Source organism: Notamacropus eugenii, chromosome 1 (assembly GCF_028372415.1).
Source record: "Notamacropus eugenii isolate mMacEug1 chromosome 1, mMacEug1.pri_v2, whole genome shotgun sequence".
Lineage (NCBI taxonomy): Eukaryota > Metazoa > Chordata > Mammalia > Diprotodontia > Macropodidae > Notamacropus > Notamacropus eugenii.
Window position 1 is genome coordinate 607597780 of NC_092872.1, and position 18683 is coordinate 607616462.

Here is an 18683-nt window from a genome sequence, read left to right on the forward strand (position 1 = left end):
GAGGCTAAATTAGAACTTGGGTCCTCCTGACTCCAGGGCTGGCGTGCCACCTACTTGCTCCAGTCATCTATCACAATGCATCTTCAGTCTCCATTTGTTCTTTCACATCCTTCTGCAAACATGCTCAGGTCTCCAAAATCCCCCCCAAAAATGCCTTCCCTCCACCATTCTACTCCTTATCTTCCTTTAGCTCTTAACTGCTATGCTTTTGGAAAAAATTGTCTACCATTCTTCACCTTCTTCATACATTATCTCTTCCACACCTTGCAATCTATCTATGACTTTCCAAGACATCATCCTGTGATATCATCAGTCCTCTTCAAAAATGAAGGACAAACACATATTAAAATTGTTCTCTTAATGCCCCAGAAGCTCCTTCCTCTGATTAGCTGGTTTCTCCCAGGACATAGATATTAAGGGAAGCACCAAGGCCTACCACATCTTCACTCCTACTCTCCAGATGTTCTCTATCATGGCCCCAATCAGTACCTTCTCTCCTCATTACCCTTCCCCCCCCATTTTTCATTTTCCTTTTAAGTACTGTCTTAATCCATTAGGATGTAAACTCCCAGAGCAGAGACTGTTTTTCTGCTTGCATTTGTACTCCCAAAGCCTAGCACAAGTGCCTAGCACACAGCTAAAGCTTAATAAATGCTTACTGACTTCATTTGGTCATTTCATCTCACCTCTAAATCCAAAGGTCTTTTTTCATCTTTATTCTCGACTCTTCAGTAGCATTTGCCAGTTTGACCAATCCCTCCTTCTGGACACTGTCATATTCCTAAGCTTCAGAAATACCATACTCTCCTGGTTCTCCTACCTCTCTGATCACCCCTCTGTCTCCTTGTTCATCTGTTGAGCTCTGGTAAATAGGTGTTTTCCAAAGTTCTGTTCCACATTCATCCCCTTGGCCATCTCACTCACTTTTAAAGCTTCAAATACTATCTCCATGGAGTCTCTCCCTCTCCCTTTCCCTTTCCCTCTCTCCCTCCTCCCTTTTTCTCCCTCTCCCCCCTCTCCCTCCTTTCCTTTCTTATTGTTTTGTCAGAGTATCACAGAACCACTGTTAAACTAGCTTGTTAATGAATTAATGAAAAAGCATTTATTAGGTGCTTACTCCATGTGCTAACTCTTCAGGAAGCTTATATTCTAATAGGGGAGATAACACACAATGGGGAGTGATGGTCAGAGAGGGGTTTTTTGGTTTGCAAAATTATAGTGATAGTGATTGGGGCCCTTGGGGGGTAGATTGATACAGGCCATCCAGGCACAATGGCAGAATTGATTTAATTGTGGTAGAACTGGGAAGCACTCAAGCAAGGCTAGGACTTCAATGATATGGTGGTCTAGGAGAGCATTCAGCACTGTGAGGCACCAGCTTGGAATCTTCAGGAAATAGTTTCTGGTGGTTATGGAGTCTGTTGACAAAAGCTTCAGTAAGAGTAGACTGTAAATGAACAGTTTTCACCTTTTTTAGCATGGAAAGAAATCACTGGCAGGATTTTCTGCTCAAGTCATGGGTTGAGTAGATGACCTTCCAACTCTAGATTCTGCAGTTTTATATAGGACTTTTCTGGAGTAGGTTGGTAGATGAACAAAATCACCACCAGGCTGCCTGAAGTTTAATCAATTAATTTCTAGATTACAACCTCCAGGACTCTGGATGGCAGTCCTGGTCTGATGTGGAATGGTTTTTTTTCCCCACTTTGTTAATATCTTCTTTTTTTCCAATAACATGTAAAGATAATTTTCAACATTCCTTTTTTATAAGATTTTAATAAGACTGCCAAATCTCTCTGATCTCCACCCGACTTCTTTTGAGCTTTACACCCCCATCTCCAGCTACCTAAGGAACAATCCCTCTGCTATCTCAAACTCACCTTGTCTAAAACAGCTTATTAGTTTTTTTCCCCTTCTGCTGTCCTGACTTTCTATAAGTAGCTCCTTGTTGGAGACCTTGGGGTCATTTTTTCTTTAAATCTTCCATTTTATGTTTAATGGCCATGTACCCCACAGCAGTGGAGTTATTAAATATACCAAGACATAATGCCCCATGTTATCCACTGGCTTCCTGCTCTACTGCTACCAGCACCCAAATTCTAAAAGAATGGAGACTTCTCCCATCTTGGCTCAGACCCAATCCGTTTGGAGTTATCTTTGAATTCTTCCCTCACTATCAATAATAAATTATTTCATTGTCTCAGGAATCTTCGTAGCAGACTCTAAGTGGGAAGGGTACACAGATGAGTGTCCCCTGCTTCTATGTTTACAGTCGTTAAATCTGTGTGTGCATATGCATTCATTCCATACATCTGGTGCTTATTCCCCTGCTCTATTCTCATGGCCTCCAATAAATTTAAAAGGCTTTCTTTACTACCTGCCTAACCAGGCTATTGCAGAAGCAGGTCAACCAATCTTCCTGCCAGACTTTTCCCCATGCAAGTTGTCCTTCATGCCACTGCTAGATTCATCTCTGTTACATACAGTTCTGTCATCTTATTCCTCTGCTCCAAAAGCTTTAGTGCCTCTCTACTGACTTCAAATTTTTAATTTGTTTTCTGACAAGAAGCAGTGTGTCTTACTGACTAAAGGATAGACCTCAAAATGATAGAGTGAGTCACATTCTACTTCTGATGAATATCAGTTATGTGAATAAAGGCCATAAAAGCACTTCTGAGTGCTGTAGGTAATCCTGTAAGTGTATGTTACAGGGGTCAGATGGCAAACTGCACTGTTGGACAGCTTCCACACTGGGAACCCTATGAAAGCATAGATCCATATCAAATACATACACACATATGAGTGCATACATACATGTATGTGTGTGTGTGTGTGTGTGTGTGTGTGTATATATATATACATATATATATATACATATGTTTTAATCAAGCCTCTCTATAATCTGGTATAGTCCTTCCTTTTCCAGCTTTATCTCATTTTATTCTTCTCCATATACTCTATGCATTAGTCAGACTAGAGTAGCTGATCCAAATATGGCATCTCATTTTCCCAAATTCATATCTTTGCTTCTTAGAGTAAGCTTAGAACATCCTCTCTTTCGACCATCCTCTAAAGCTCAACTACCACACCCTTTCTTATCTGAAGTCTTCTCTGATCCCCACTGTCAAGAATAACGATTTACTTTATCAGACTTCACGAAGTATTTTGTTCTATAGTTCTGTACTATACTTGATATATATATACACTCATAATATAGACATCTCTGTTTGTGTCCAATTCCCTTATTAGACAGTAAACTCTATGAAAGAAAGACTCATCTAAATTCTGTACCTCCTCTAGTAAACGTTTGTTGAACAAATGAATTTCTGCAAAGCACTTTGTAAAACTACCCCAAAAGTTGGCTATTAAAGAAAGAAATTTTTAAATAAATTATGATAAGATATGCCTGCATGACCAATGATCCAGGCTTGAGGATGTAACAAAGAAGCTAAGCTTCTAGGTGTCAAAATGTGTTTTTGGACAATTGCTAAAATATTCCAGCTCAGAAGTGAGCAGAACCAGGAGAACACTGTACACAGTAACAGAAACATTGTGTGATGATGGGCTATGACAGATTTAGCTCTTCTCAGTGATACAATGATCCAAGGTAATTCCAAAAAACTCGTGATGGAAAATGCTATCCACATCCAGAGAAAGAACTATGGAGTATGAATACAGATCAAAGCATACTATTTTCATTTTTTTGTTGTTGTCGTAGTTTTTCCCTTTTGTTCTGTTTCTTCTTTCACAATATGACTAATGTGGAAATATATTTGACATGATTGAACATGTATAACCTATATCAGATGGCTTGCTGATTTGGGGAGAGGGGAGGGGAGGGAAAAAGAAAACTTTGGAACTCAAAATCTTATAAAAAAGGAACGTTGAAAATTATCTTTACATGTTATTGGAAAAAAAGAAGATATTAACAAAGTGGGAAAAAAAAAAAAACATTCCAAATCAGACCAGGACTGACATCCAGAGTCCTGGAGGTTGTAATCTAGAAATTAATTGATTAAACTTCAGGCAGCCTGGTGGTGATTTTGTTCATCTACCAACCTACTCCAGAAAAGTCCTATATAAAACTGCAGAATCTAGAGTTGGAAGGTCATCTACTCAACCCATGACTTGAGTAGAAAATCCTGCCAATGATTTCTTTCCATGCTAAAAAAGGTGAAAACTGTTCATTTACAGTCTACTCTTACTGAAGCTTTTGTCAACAGACTCCATAACCACCAGAAACTATTTCCTGAAGATTCCAAGCTGGTGCCTCACAGTGCTGAATGCTCTCCTAGACCACCATATCATTGAAGTCCTAGCCTTGCTTGAGTGCTTCCCAGTTCTACCACAATTAAATCAATTCTGCCATTGTGCCTGGATGGCCTGTATCAATCTACCCCCCAAGGGCCCCAATCACTATCACTATAATTTTGCAAACCAAAAAACCCCTCTCTGACCATCACTCCCCATTGTGTGTTATCTCCCCTATTAGAACATAAGCTTCCTGAAGGGTTAGCACATGGAGTAAGCACCTAATAAATGCTTTTTCATTAATTCATTAACAAGTTAGTTTAACAGTGGTTCTGTGATACTCTGACAAAACAATAAGAAAGGAAGGGAGGGAGAAGGGGGAGAGGGAGAAAAAAGGAGGAGGGGGGAGGGAGGGGGGAAGGGAGAGGGAGGCAGAGGGAGAGAAGGAAGGCAGGGAGAAAGAAAGAGAGGAAGGGAGGGAGGGAGGGAGGAAGGCAGGAAAAGAGGGAGGGAGGGAGCCATACTGTGAAGTCCATTGTGCCTTTCAGGAGATCAGAAGGGTGAATGTAAATTCATCCTCTAAATGTAACTGGTGACCCAAGTGTTTCATGATGCAAAAACCTAGAGGGGAGATGGTCCCTTTCAACTGAAAGCTAGCAGCTGATGTGAATGACCTAGCTATTCTCAGCAATGCAATGATCCAGGACAGCTCTGAAGGTCTTATGATGAAAAACCCACTCTGGACAAAGAACTGATGGTGTCTGAATACAGATGGAAGCGTACATTTTTTTATTTTTCTTGAGCTTTTTTTTTGTATATGTTTTCTTTCACAACATGACTATTATGGGAATGTTTTGCATGGCTACATGTGTATAACCTACATCAAATTGCTTGCCTTCTCAATGAGGATGGGAGGTGGGGAGGAAAGAAGAGAGAATTTAGAGCTCTAAGTTTTAAAAAAGCATGTTAAAAATTGCTTTTACATGTAATGGGGGAAAATAAAATAGTAAATAAAAAAAGAAAGTTGGCAGCAGAGATGAGTTGTGTTTAGCTCAGGCCAGATAGAGTTGGTTGAGATAGCTAAAAGGAAACAGCATTTGTAGTGCAGTACAATTGTCTGGAGTTTCCCCATTTTCAAGGTCAAACCTTTTTCTCACTTCCATCGGCTTTCTAGCACTTGTGCCAGCTACAGATGAGTTCCCCGAGCACACTACCTGCATGCATCTCCTTGAATGGATGTTGTTAGTGACAAACAGGCAGAGGAGTAGAGTTAATGGTTTTGGCTACAAATGGAGCAAGAAGCCTTGAAATCTTCTACCTCTTTTCTACAGAAGAAAGTCTGAGCAATTTTTATTTAGGTAGCCTGACATTCAACATCCTTCACAATCTGACCTCATCTTCTCATCAGCCCTCTCAGGGGATCTCCACTTTAGTCCAACTGGCATTTTTTTAGACTGCATTTATGAGCCATGGCCTCTTGTCCTCATTGTCTAGTATTTTTTTTTCCTGTTACATAGCTTTCAACATGCTATCTTGGTCTTCACAGCAGCCCCAAGGTGAGAAAGCATAAACTAGCATCTTCCCACTACAGCATTTACATTGTAAAATCTGTGTATGTACATGTGCACACTCTACACTGAGGTGGATGTGATAGCAGTGTCTCCAAATGTAAAGACAGTAATTTTTCAGTGTCTGTAAATCTTTCGATAAGCTTCTAAAAACCAATTTTATTTCAGTACTTAACAATTATGAATCTCTTGGGAGAAGGGAAGAAGAAGAAAAAGACATGGAAATTTGTAAGTGTATAACTGCCAAAGCCCATTTTTGCTGTTTCCAGGTTCCCATGAGCACCACTCTGGTTCTGTCGGAATCCATAAGTTTTTGTTTAGAACTCCTACAGGGTCTTCTGAAGTTTGACATGATAATCTATGAATAGCCTCACCCACCATTGAGCTAATGATCACTCCTGGAATGAGAAAGAGAAAGGAATTAGTAGGAATTCTACCTTATAGTCTACAAGAAGATGGAATACAGAGGAAGAGGCTTACATAAATAACACCATGGCTGTTATACCTGATAATGAAAAAAAACCCTAGTAGGGGAAAGGGAGGTGAATAAGCATTTGTATGGTACCTACTATGTACCAGGCATTTTATAAGTATTTTCTTACTTGATCTTCACAACAACCCTGTGAGGTAGTGTACTGTTATTTTTTTTATTTTGTAGTTAAAGAAACTGAGGCAAACAGAGGTTAAGTGATTTGTGCAGGGTCACACAGAGCCAGTAAGTATCTGAGGCTGAATTTGAACTCCAGTCTTCCTGACTCCACACCCAGCATTCTAGGAGTGTTGTACAATCTAGCTACTTCAGACTTATTAGGTTGTCTTTGGTCTGGTTATGGTCAGCAACCTTACAACACTGGAAGTTGAATTGTAGCTAAAATGAGAAAAAGAAAAAAAGAGTTAGCCAGAGGAGGTGAAGGATTCCAAAAAGGAATCTAATCTGGTTCACTAATTTCATCTTTCATTTTACATGTGATGGCTACTTCCACTGTAACTAAAAGCAGACTTTGAATCCTTAATTCTCTCTTCCTTCAGTAGCTTCAGGCTCACTCCACTGTCTCTCTTCTCAACCTCCACGTATGCCCAGGTGGCCTCCATCTCCTTGCATCTGAGCCCCTAGTATTCTAAGCTATCAATATGACCAAACTCATGGAAGCATAAGCCTCCACTTCAACACCACCTATTTTCCCCATTATGTCCTGAAATCTGGATTCTACCCTCCAGAAATCAACTAAAACTGCTGTCAAATTGAGCTTCCTAAAGCATAGCTCTGACCATGTCACTACAACCCATCTCCATTCAATAAACTCCAATGGCTCCCTATCATCTCCAGGGTCAAATAGAAAATCCTCTGCTTGGCATTCAAAACTATTCAAAGTTTCATAACTTGGCCCCTTCCTGCTTTTCCAAGATTCTTATACCTCCTCTCCCTCTCTCCCAACCATGTACTCTGAGACCCAGTGACACTGGCCTTCTTGCCATTCCTTGTCTCCAGACTCCAGGTATTTTCACTGGCTATCTTTCATGGCTGAAATGTCTTCCTTCTTCATCTCCATCTTCTGATTTCCCTGTATTCCTTCAATTCCCACCTAAAATCCTACCTTCTATAAGAGTCTTTTCCAATCCCTCTTCAGGCTAATGCCTTCCCTCTGATGATCATTTCTAAATTATCCTGTATGTACTTTGTTTGTACACAGCTGTTTGCATGTTGTGTCCCCCTCAGAGGTTCCCAAAGTGGGTGATACTGCTCCCTGGGAAGATTAAAATAATGGGGGTGGGGCATAGTAGCCTCAGGTACAATTGGGAGGTACTGAATAATAATAAGGGGGCAGTGGAAGCATAAGTAAAGAAGAGATGAATATTTTGAAAAACCATTCATACATGTTTCATCTGTTGTGCTAACAGAGTTAAAGTGGTAGTAATTACAATATTTTCCAAATAAACACAAAAGTCAAGTTATAACTGATCAATGGTCAAATCCACCAATAGGTGTTAGCAAGTGTTGGCAGACGAGCCTATTGCACCCTCTTGGGAAGTCCAGCATGCATTGGCAGGAATATGTGCATGCAATAACTTGCTTACAATACAGTACAGCTACATGACACAATGTTGTGTCATCAAAATTTCAATGCAGAAAACCCCACAAATTTACAATAAATTATTACATTTTAGATGTGTCTTTTTAAAATTAATTTATTTGTTTTCAATTTTCAACAATCACTTCCATAAATTTTAAATTTTCTCCCGCTCCCTCCCCGAGATGGCATGCAATCTCATATGGGTTCTACACATATCTTCTTATTAAACACATTTTCATATTAAGATGCATCTTTTTTTAAAAAAATATATTTTATATAAAAAAAACTATTAAAGGGTTAAAGTTAGTAGATCTCTAGCGTGTGGTGCTGCACAATGTTTTTTAAAGGGGTGGTAGGCCAAGTAAGTTGGGGAATCTCTTGTTTTAGATTATGAGCTTTTTAAAAGTAAGAACTATTTTTTGCCTTTGTATCCCCAGTGCTTAGCACAATGCCTGGTATATAGTAGGTGCCTAATAAATGCTTGTAGACTTGATTTGGCTTTTAAGAGAGAACTATTTCCACTTCTTTTCTGAGTCATACATGTCTTTAATGACTTTTATGCCACTTCCAACATGCAACTTATTTTTGTTGCTATTTTGATTCTTTTAAATTGTTATTCCATAACTTGAAATAATATAGCATCAATAAAAGAACTGGATTTTCTGAAACTTGGAACTTGCAATAGGTAGCAACTTGTTACTGAAAGAACTAACCCGATTGCCCAGATGGGATCTCCTCCTCCTCCCATTCATCATTCATTTGCTTTTTTTAGTATTGACTGCTAACCCTAAAGTGCTCTAAGAATCACAAAGCACAATGTCCTCAACAAACAGAAACATTTCAGAGCTAATAGGTAGATTGTGGGGGGTTTTTTATTTCAACTTTTCACAAGACATCCTTCATAACACTGGAGAACACTTTCATTTCATCAGATCAACCTTCTCAAAACATCATTTCAGCTATATAAATCCCCAACTCAAAAATCTCCACTGTATCTATATTTTCAACGCCTTCATAGATAAACGTTATTCACTAAAAAGTGTTGTTTTATCATGGTATGGAGATGACCCTGAGTTCTTGAATACTATACCTGGAAAGTTCAAGCTAGAAGGGTTTTGAATATAAACACAACAGAGTATCTGTTGTTCATAAAAGCAGAGAGGCTGTTATTAAGAGACTGACCACAAAATGCTATGAAATCTTTGGCAAAAGAGTTGGCAAACCCATGAAATACCCCAAAATAAAATATGATCCTTATTCCCATGTAGTCATTTAATGAATTATCTGATAGGGTGCAGATTATAAACTAGTTAGAGCAAACCTGAAAATTAATACCAATTTAGAATATAGGATAAAAGATGAAAAAACATTGCATGCAATTAAAACACATATGACTTATTTAAACAAAATGCTGATTCTGAAAAATTAAAAACAGATAAAAGTTAAGATATGGATTCTGATTAGCACCATTTTGCAAAGCATTTTAACCAATATAAAAGTCACCATAATGGAAAAGTCAAAACATCTCAGAAACCACCACAGCCAGCAATGTGATCATCTTCCTAAGCAGAATTGTAGAGGCCAAGAGCAACACTGATTTGGAATAAATTAATCAATCAATGAACATTTATTAAGTACCTATTATATGCCAGCATGCACAGCTAGATGGCACAATGTATAGAGTGCTGGGTTTGGAATCAACAAAACTCATAGACTGTATGTGTACAACCTATGTCAGACTGCTTGTTGTCTTGGGAAGGGGAGAGGGAAGAGAGGGAGGGAGAAAAATTCGGAACTCAAAATTTTACCAAAATGAATGTTAAAAACTATCTTTACATGCAATTGAAAAAATACTATTAAGGAAAAAAGCCACAAGACTCATCTTCATGAGTTCAAATCTGGCCTCAGATACTTACTAGTTGTGTGATCTTGGGCAAGGCACTTAGCCCTGTTTGCCTCAGTCTCCTCTTCTGTAAAAATGAACTGGAGAAGGAAATGGCAAACCACTCCAGTATCTTTGCCAAGAAAACCCCAAATGAGGTCACGAAGAGTCAGACAGGACTGACCAACAACAACATATGCCAGCACTGTGCCAGGTGATGAGGATACAAAGACAAAAACCCCAACCCCGGAGACAACAGGTAAGTATATACAAAATAAATACCATGTAACAACAGGCAGTGGAAGGAAAGGCTCCTCCAGAAGGTGGCATACAAATTCACCTTGGAAGGTAACTATGGATTCTGAGAGGCAGAAGTAAAGAGCAAGTGTTTTCCCATTATAGGGTACAGCCAAAACAAAGGCACAGAGATAAGAGATGGAATGTGAAGTTAAAAAAACCCAGTAAAACCATAGAGTTTAATTGAACCATAGAGTGTGTGAAGGTGAGCAGTGTATAATAAGCCTAGAAAGATAAATTGGAGCCAGAAGGGCAAATAGAAGAGTTTGTATTTGATCTGAGGCCAATAAATAGCCACTGGAGTTTATTAAGCAACAGAGCGACATGATCAGAGATAAGCTTTTTAGTAAGATCACTTTGGCAGCTGTGTGGAGGGTAGGTTGGAAAGGGAAAAGATGAGGCTATTGCAATAGTCCAAGCAAGAATTATTAGGGCCAGATCTAGAGTGGTAACCATTAAGCAAAGGGAAGAGGAGGAGATGCTATGGAGGTGGAATCAACAAGACTTGGCAACTTATTGGATATTGGGTAAGGGAGAACTCAGAATCAAGGATGAGTACAAGATTACAAAATCTGAATGACTGAAAGGATGACAGTACCCTAGATAGATTTAGGGAAATTTGGATGAGTGTTTTGGAAGAAAAATAAAGAATTCTATTTAGACATCTTGAGTCTGAGATACCTACAGAATATTCCCCACTCCTCAAACTTTTTTACCCTTCACATTCAATCTTTTTGGCAATTCAAAATTGCTGAGTCCTGTAGATGATACCTTCATAGCAAAACTTCCTCCACCCTAATCCAGGCTTTCATCACTTCATGCCTAGACTACTGGAATAGCCTGCTTGGTTGGTCCTTGTGCCATAAGTCTCTTGCCATTCCATTCCATCCTCAACTCAGCTACTGAAATTGTCTTCCTAAAGCACAGGTCTGACTATGTTAACCTTGTGCACCCTCCACTCGATAAATTCTCATAGTTCTCTATCACTGTCAGGATCAAATATGAAGTTATTTATTTGTCATTCAAAGTCCTTAATAACCTGTTCCCCTACCTTTCCAGTCTTCTTGTACCTTGTAACATGCCCACCGCTCTCCCATTCCTACCCAATGTCCTCTCTCCAGTGACATTGGCTGTTTGATGAGGTTCTTCATATGTTCCTTTCTACAGATGGCATTGTGCTGACTGCATCGCCTCAAAATATGCACAAAAGTCCTCATTTTGGTCCGTGCCCATTCAGAAAGATCAATGGTGAATAGAAGTTTACAACACAAAATGACCTGCGTGAAAAAGTGCTGCAAAACTGAGTGCTATGTCTGCTGACTTTGCTTATACGTTTTTCTTAGTTAGAAAGTGTTCAGTTGAGACTAGGGAAGGAGAGGATGTTCAGGGGGAAATGACAGGGTATAAAAAAAAAGAAACTAACAATAAAACTTTTTAAAAAGAGATGGTGTAAAGTATATTGTCAAGGGTAGGTATGAGAAAAAAGAAGGTGTTCAGAGAGAATAATGGGTAACAACTGGATACTGAGAAGCTGTGCTGGTATATACAAAATATTAAAATACATGAAGGGAGGTCTCCAGCATGTTACAAAATACTTCATGAAGGATTTATGAGAGTGCAAGAGCCACACAGGATGAGAAGACATGGATGGGTTACAATCTATGCCTGTGAAGGGAATACCTACTTTGTGGATGACAAGACCATCAAAGTATCTCCCATTACTCCATTAAATTAACTCTCTACTAAGCCAGATATGGGCAGCTAGGTGGCACAGTGAATTAAGTGCCAGTCCTGGAGTCAGGAAGACTCATCTTCCTGAGTTCAAATCCAGGCTCAGACATTTACTAGCTATGTGACCCTATGCAAGTCACTTAACCCTGTTTGCCTCAATTTCTTCATCTATAAAATGAGCTGCAGAAGGAAATGGCAAACCACTCCAGTATCTTTGTCCACAAAACCCCAAAGGAGGTCACAAAGAGTTGGATATGACTGAATAACAACAACAAAGCTCTCTGCTCACTGAGCACGTGTTATGTTTTCTCTCTCCACATCTTCCCAACTATCTTTTCCCCTTGCTCTTTCCTATCCATCTTTCAAAACCTAAACCACCCTACTTCTTTCACAAAACCTTTCCTGACAACTCCATCCCACAGTGATCTCTAAAATCTTTTGCCATGTACTTGTTACATATAAAAGAGTAGCATTTATTTTTTCTACACATGCCTTATCTTTCCTACTACAGTGTGAGCTCTTTAAATCTGGAAGTACCTTATGCCTTTTCACATCCACCACAATACTTACTGTTTGCTGATTTAAAAGTTGAGAGACAGGGTAGAATAAGAAACAAATCAGTTTAAAGAAAGAACACTAGCATAAAGAACCAAATATAAAAGGGGAAAAACAGAAGAATTCAAGAAAATTAGCAGAAATTAACCATAGAGGGGGGGCAGAGCCAAGATGGCGGAGTAGAAAGACGCACATACACATAGCTCCGAACCCACAACCCATAGAACGGCTACAGGGAAGTAACTCACGGCGAATTCTGCACCCAGAGGCCACGGAACATTGGAGCGAGGGAGATTTCTGTTCTGGAGAGACCTGCAAACCTCTCGCGGGGGGTCCTTCGCGCTGTGGACTGGGCGCCGGGACTGGGAGCAGAGAGCAGCCCTGCCGCGGCCACGGCACCAAGAGGAAAAGATCCGAGCAGGCTTCAGGGACGGGATCTCCAGTGGCCACACAGGTCCCTCCACCCACAGAGGGACCTGCAAACCTCTCGCAAAAGGTCCATCGAGCTGCAGATGCGGAGCCCAGCCCAGACCTGCCGTGGACACAGCACTGAGAGGTACAGATCCGAGCAGGCTTCAGGGACGGGACCTCCAGCAGCCGCACAAGTCCCTCCACCCACAGGTGACAGGGGTCGGGGAGAGAGTCTCTTTGGCGGGTCAAGAGGGGAGTGGGGTACCCCCATAACTCAGGCCCCCCTGGGAGGTAGAAGCTGAGAGGCGGCTGCAGACAGGGGCTCCCCAAGGGGGCAGTAGCCTGGATCCATTGTGGAAGGTCTGTGCATAAACCCCCTGAGGGAACTGAGCCTGAGAGGCAGCCCTGCCCCAACCTCAGCACCTGAACTTAATCTCACTGAATAGCAGCCCTGCCCCCGCCAAAAGCCCTAAGGCTGGAAGCAGCATTTGAATCTCAGACCCCAAACACTGGCTGGGAGGATCAGGAGTCGAGGTGGGTGTGAGGAGAATATTCAGAGGTCAAGTCACTGGCTGGGAAAATGCCCAGAAAAGGGAAAAGAAATAAGACTATAGAAGGTTACTTTCTTGGTGAACAGGCATTTCCTCCCTTCCTTTCTGATGAGGAAGAACAATGCTTACCATCAGGCAAAGACACAGAAATCAAGGCTTCTGTGTCCCAGCCCACCCAATGGGCTCAGGCCATGGAAGAGCTCAAAAAGAATTTTGAAAGTCAAGTTAGAGAGGTAGAGGAAAAGCTGGGAAGAGAAATGAGAGACATGAAGTCAAAGCATGAACAGCAGATCAGCTCCCTGCTAAAGGAGACCCAAAAAAATGTTGAAGAAAATAACACCTTGAAAACTAGCCAAACTCAATTGGCAAAAGAGGTTCAAAAAGCCAATGAGGAGAAGAATGCTTTCAAAAGAAGAATTAGCCAAATGGAAAAGGAGATTCAAAAGCTCACTGAAGAAAACAGTTCTTTCAAAATTAGAATGGCACAGATGGAGGCTAAGGACTTTATGAGAAAGCAAGAAATCACAGAACAAAGCGAGAAGAATGGAAAAATGGAAGATAATGTGAAATATCTCATTGGAAAAACAACTGACCTGGAAAATAGATCCAGGAGAGACAATTTAAAAATTATGGGACTACCTGAAAGCCATGATCAAAAGAAGAGCCTAGACATCATATTTCATGAAATTATCAAGGAAAACTGCCCTGAGATTCTAGAACCAGAGGGCAAAATAAATATTCAAGGAATCCACAGAACACCACCTGAAAGAGATCCAAAAAGAGAAACTCCTAGGAACATTGTGGCCAAATTCCAGAGTTCCCAGGTCAAGGAGAAAATATTGCAAGCAGCTAGAAACAAACAATTCAAGTATTGTGGAAATACAATCAGGATAACACAAGATCTAGCAGCCTCTACATTAAGGGATCGAAGGGCATGGAATAGGATATTCCAGAAGTCAAAGGAACTAGGACTAAAACCTACCCAGCAAAACTGAGTATAATACTTCAGGGGAAAAATTGGTCTTTCAATGAAATAGAGGATTTTCAAGCATTCTTGATGAAAAGACCAGAGCTGAAAAGAAAATTTGACTTTCAAACACAAGAATGAAGAGAACCATGGAAAGGTGAACAGCAAAGAGAAGTCATAAGGGACTTACTAAAGCTGAACTGTTTACATTCCTACATGGAAAGACAATATTTGTAACTCTTGAAACATTTCAGTATCTGGGTACTGGGTGGGATTACACACACACACATGCACACACACACACATACATAGAGACAGAGTGCACAGAGTGAATTGAAGAGGATGGGATCATATCTTAAAAAAAAAATGAAATCAAGCAGTGAGAGAGAAATATATTGGGAGGAGAAAGGGAGAAGTTATATGGGGCAAATTATCTCTCATAAAAGAGGCAAGCAAAAGACTCATTAGTGGAGGGATAAAGAGGGGAGGTGAGAGAAAAACATGAAGTCTACTCTCATCACATTCCACTAAAGGAAAGAATAAAATGCACATTCATTTTGGTAGGAAAACCTATCTCACAATACAGGAAAGTGGGGGATAAGGGGACAAGCAGGATGGGGGGGATGATAGAAGGGAGGGCATAGGGAGGAGAGTGCAATTCGAGGTCGACACTCATGGGGAGGGATAGGATCAAAAGAGAATAGAAGTAATGGGGGACAGGATAGGATGGAGGGAAATATAGTTAGTCCTATACAACACAACTATTATGGAAGTCATTTGCAAAACTACACAGATTTGGCCTATATTGAATTGCTTGCCTTCCAAAGGGAAGGGGTGGAGAGGGAGGGAGGTAAAGAAGTTGGAACTCAAAGTGTTAGGATCAACTGTCGAGTAATGTTCTTGCCACTAGGAAATAAGAAATACAGGTAAAGGGGTAAAGAAAGCTATTTGGCCCTACAGGACAAAAGAGAAGATGGAGACAAGGGCAGAGAGGGATGATAGAAGAGAGAGCAGATTGGTCATAGGGGCAATTAGAATGCTTGGTGTTTGGGGGGGGAGGGGATAAAAGGGGAGAAAATTTGTAACCCAAAATTTTGTGAAAATGAATGTTAAAAGTTAAATAAATAAATTTAATTAATAAAAAAAAAGAAATTAACCATAGAAGTGACTTTGATTGACTCTCGAGCTATATTTAGTTTTAACAAATTAAATACCTACCTGTATTATGACCTTTTCGTATAATCAACTGGTATCTGTAGCCCTAGCACAGTATCTGACACATAGTAGGTGCTTAATACTTGTTGACTGAAAATGAAGATCACATGGCTATACCACCTAACTTTACAAAAGGTTCTTCTTCATAACCACTCTGTGAAGAAAGGTAACACAAGTAGTAATATTGCCTTTATATAAATGAGGAAATGCAGGCTCAGAAAAATTAAAACAATTTACCTATGATCACAAAACAAGTGGCAAAATCATGAACAGATTAAGCCAGATCTTCTGACTGAAAGTCCAACATACTTCCAACCACTGCCGTCTTGCCTCTGTTCTCCTGGTTTCTCTCATTGCCACTCCTTCCATTATCCAAGAGGAAGATAGCTGTTGCTCAGTTTACTTTTGTTCCAGCTATTTAATTTTTCATTTAGGTTTTGTATTTCCTTAAAGTGAAAATGGTGATGGAGATGCACAAGGAAAAAAAGTTAATTCTCTAAAATATTAAATCACCAAGAATGTGTCTTGATCTATGAGGTACCTGCCCTTTTTGACTTGGGCTTTTTAAAATAATTTTTTGTCATGCTGAATTTGACAGACACCAATAAAAATGAACATTTCCATATAAAAAGAACAGGACCAATAAGGATCAATTTGGTCTCAGTTTATATGCTCCTGTTCCCATATTGATGCTTCAGGCCACAGTGAAATCAACAGTAACCTTTTCCACAACTCATTGTTCATCTGAAACTGGGTGCTTCTGATAAATGCCCTGCCTTGTCTGGCCACTAACCAGGTTGACAAAGAACAAGAGGAAATCGGATCAGCAAGAGAATAAATCTGTGCTGTACAGAGGCTCAACCCGCCTCTGGTGATAAGCAAAATATTAATAATAATTAATAATCTGCCCTTGACATTTCACCCTCTCTCAGGAAACATAACTGGATTTTTAACTATTTAAACCATTTTAAACAAATTGTTTTTAAAAGGTTCAGAAGGAAAGAGAACCAGCTTTTTTATTAAATAAATACCATGAAAGCTGCACAAAAGTTTGTGATCAGTCTTTATTATCATTACCACAATTAGTTCAATACAACAAGGATCTGTGATTCTATCACTGAGGGTATTCCTTCCACCAATAGCCATCCCTGCATGAATTAGTACACCGTCTTAGAGAGTTGCTGTGGCCAAAAAATTCCGTATTAATCAACTCTTCTAAGCAATAAGGAGTTCACATTCAAATGGGAGAACAGCATGTAAAGAAATAGGTCTACACAAGATGCATTTTGCGGTTGTTCAGTTGTTTTCCAGTTGTGTCTGACTCCTCGTGTCCCCACTTGGGGTTTTCTTGGCCAGGATAAAGGAGAAGTTTGCCATTTCTTTCTCCAGCTCATTTTACAGATAAAGAACCGAGACAAACAGGGTTAAGTGACCTACCCAGGTTAAGAGAGCTAGTAAGTGTCTAAGATCAGATTTGAACTCATGAAGCTTGACACCAGACCCAGCACTCTATCCACTGTGCCACCTAGCTGTTCCACATGAGATACATACAGAGTAGGTAGAAGTTTACCTTAGACAGGAAAGCTCTAATAGCTGGGGGGATCAGGAAATGTCTCCTGTAGAATGTGGTATTTTTCTGAGTCTTAAAGCAAGCCAAAGATGCTAAGCAGCAGAAATAAGCAAGGGGAGAGCCTTCCAGGCATGGATGACAGCCATCATAAAGACACAAGGACATGAAGAGGAGTATCATGTGTAAGCAAAAGCAAATAAAGTCAGCATGGCTGGGTCAAAGAATTTATGGAGAGGGATAATATATAAAGAAGACTAGAATGATTGGAACCTCCCCTGGGTGATACCATTCTCTCCTAGTATGGACTGAGATTTTTTTATCTCACTCCTAGTCATTTACTCCTGCATTTTCTTGAGCATATTCTAATATGTAGAACTTCTCAGATTTTTGTTTGCTCTTTTGCTTGAATAAATGGGTTTACTCACTAATCACTATTTGTGATGATATTTTGTATAATCATAGGTTTTTGGGAAAAGGCTAAATTGGAAATTGAAACCTAAGGGATACCTTCCTCCAAAACAGTGATCCTTATGAGTAAAGCTTTCCATCTGAACCTGCAGAGATCATCGCTTTAGATAAGGAATATTTGTGGGAGTAGAATACACACACACACACACACACACACACATACATATATGTGTGTATAAGAAATTCATCATATATATCTATATGTAGATATACATATATGTGAAATGTTAGCCCAATAACCCTCTTGGAGATAGAAGACTTCTCAGCCTCAGCAGACCTGGAACCTTGCCGCCCCTTTCTCCCTTGCGGGTGATGGTGCAGGCACTATCCCTTTAATTTCCACAAAGATGAGCCAGACATCAATTCATATGTATCCATATTACAATGGAGCTATGCGCTTATATATTTAGACAATCCCCTAACACACACACACACACACACACACACACACACACACACACACACACACCTTACAAAGAGTTTGAAATACTAAACAGAAACTTATATTTGATGGTGATGAGCCTATGATTCCATAAGCTAGTGTTCAGATAACAGATATTCAGTGTTGCAGATCCATGCTCAAAGTCTCTCTAGTCTGGTATAATCTGCCAGACCTCATGCTCTACTGGCATAGTTTTCATGGTTATGGGGGTAATTCCACAATACAATGGGACATTGGACTTTAGTACAGGTATAATTGCTCCTCCTCCTCCTCATTACTCTTACTACTTCTACTACTATTAGATGACATTTATGGTGTCTGTTATATATACAAGGTACTTTACAGATATTTTCATTTGATCCTCACAAGGACTCTGTGAGGTAAGCCAAAAGGCATTATTGGTCCTATTCTGAAGGTAAAAAAACTAAGGCTCAAACAGGTGAAAAGACCTACCCAAGGACCTCTAAATCAAAATCCATTGTCTTTGAGCTATACCCCATTGTCTCCTGCCTCTATAAAGAGATACAGAAGTCTATCCTTGGTCCGTCCTGTATCCCAGAAGAATCATTCAACAAATATTAAGTACCTTTGTTCAGTTGTTTTCAGTTGGGTCCTACTCTTCATGATCCCAATTGAGGTTCTCTTGGGAAAGATACTGAAGTAGTTTACCATTTCCTTCTCCAGTTTATTTTACAGATGAAGA

At 39.9% G+C, this 18683-nt stretch overlaps 1 protein-coding gene across 2 annotated transcripts in view; it reads right to left on the reverse strand.

The window, feature by feature from the left end:
* Nucleotides 1-5958: 5958 nt before the first annotated feature.
* The window catches only part of LOC140520680 (serine/threonine-protein kinase 35-like), a 68894-nt gene continuing 56169 nt past the window's right edge, over nucleotides 5959-18683 (reverse strand). For both annotated transcript variants that reach the window (XM_072634795.1, XM_072634796.1), the window contains one exon: nucleotides 5959-6217. The gene's annotated coding sequence lies outside the window, so the exon portion shown is untranslated. The remainder of the gene's footprint in view (nucleotides 6218-18683) is intronic.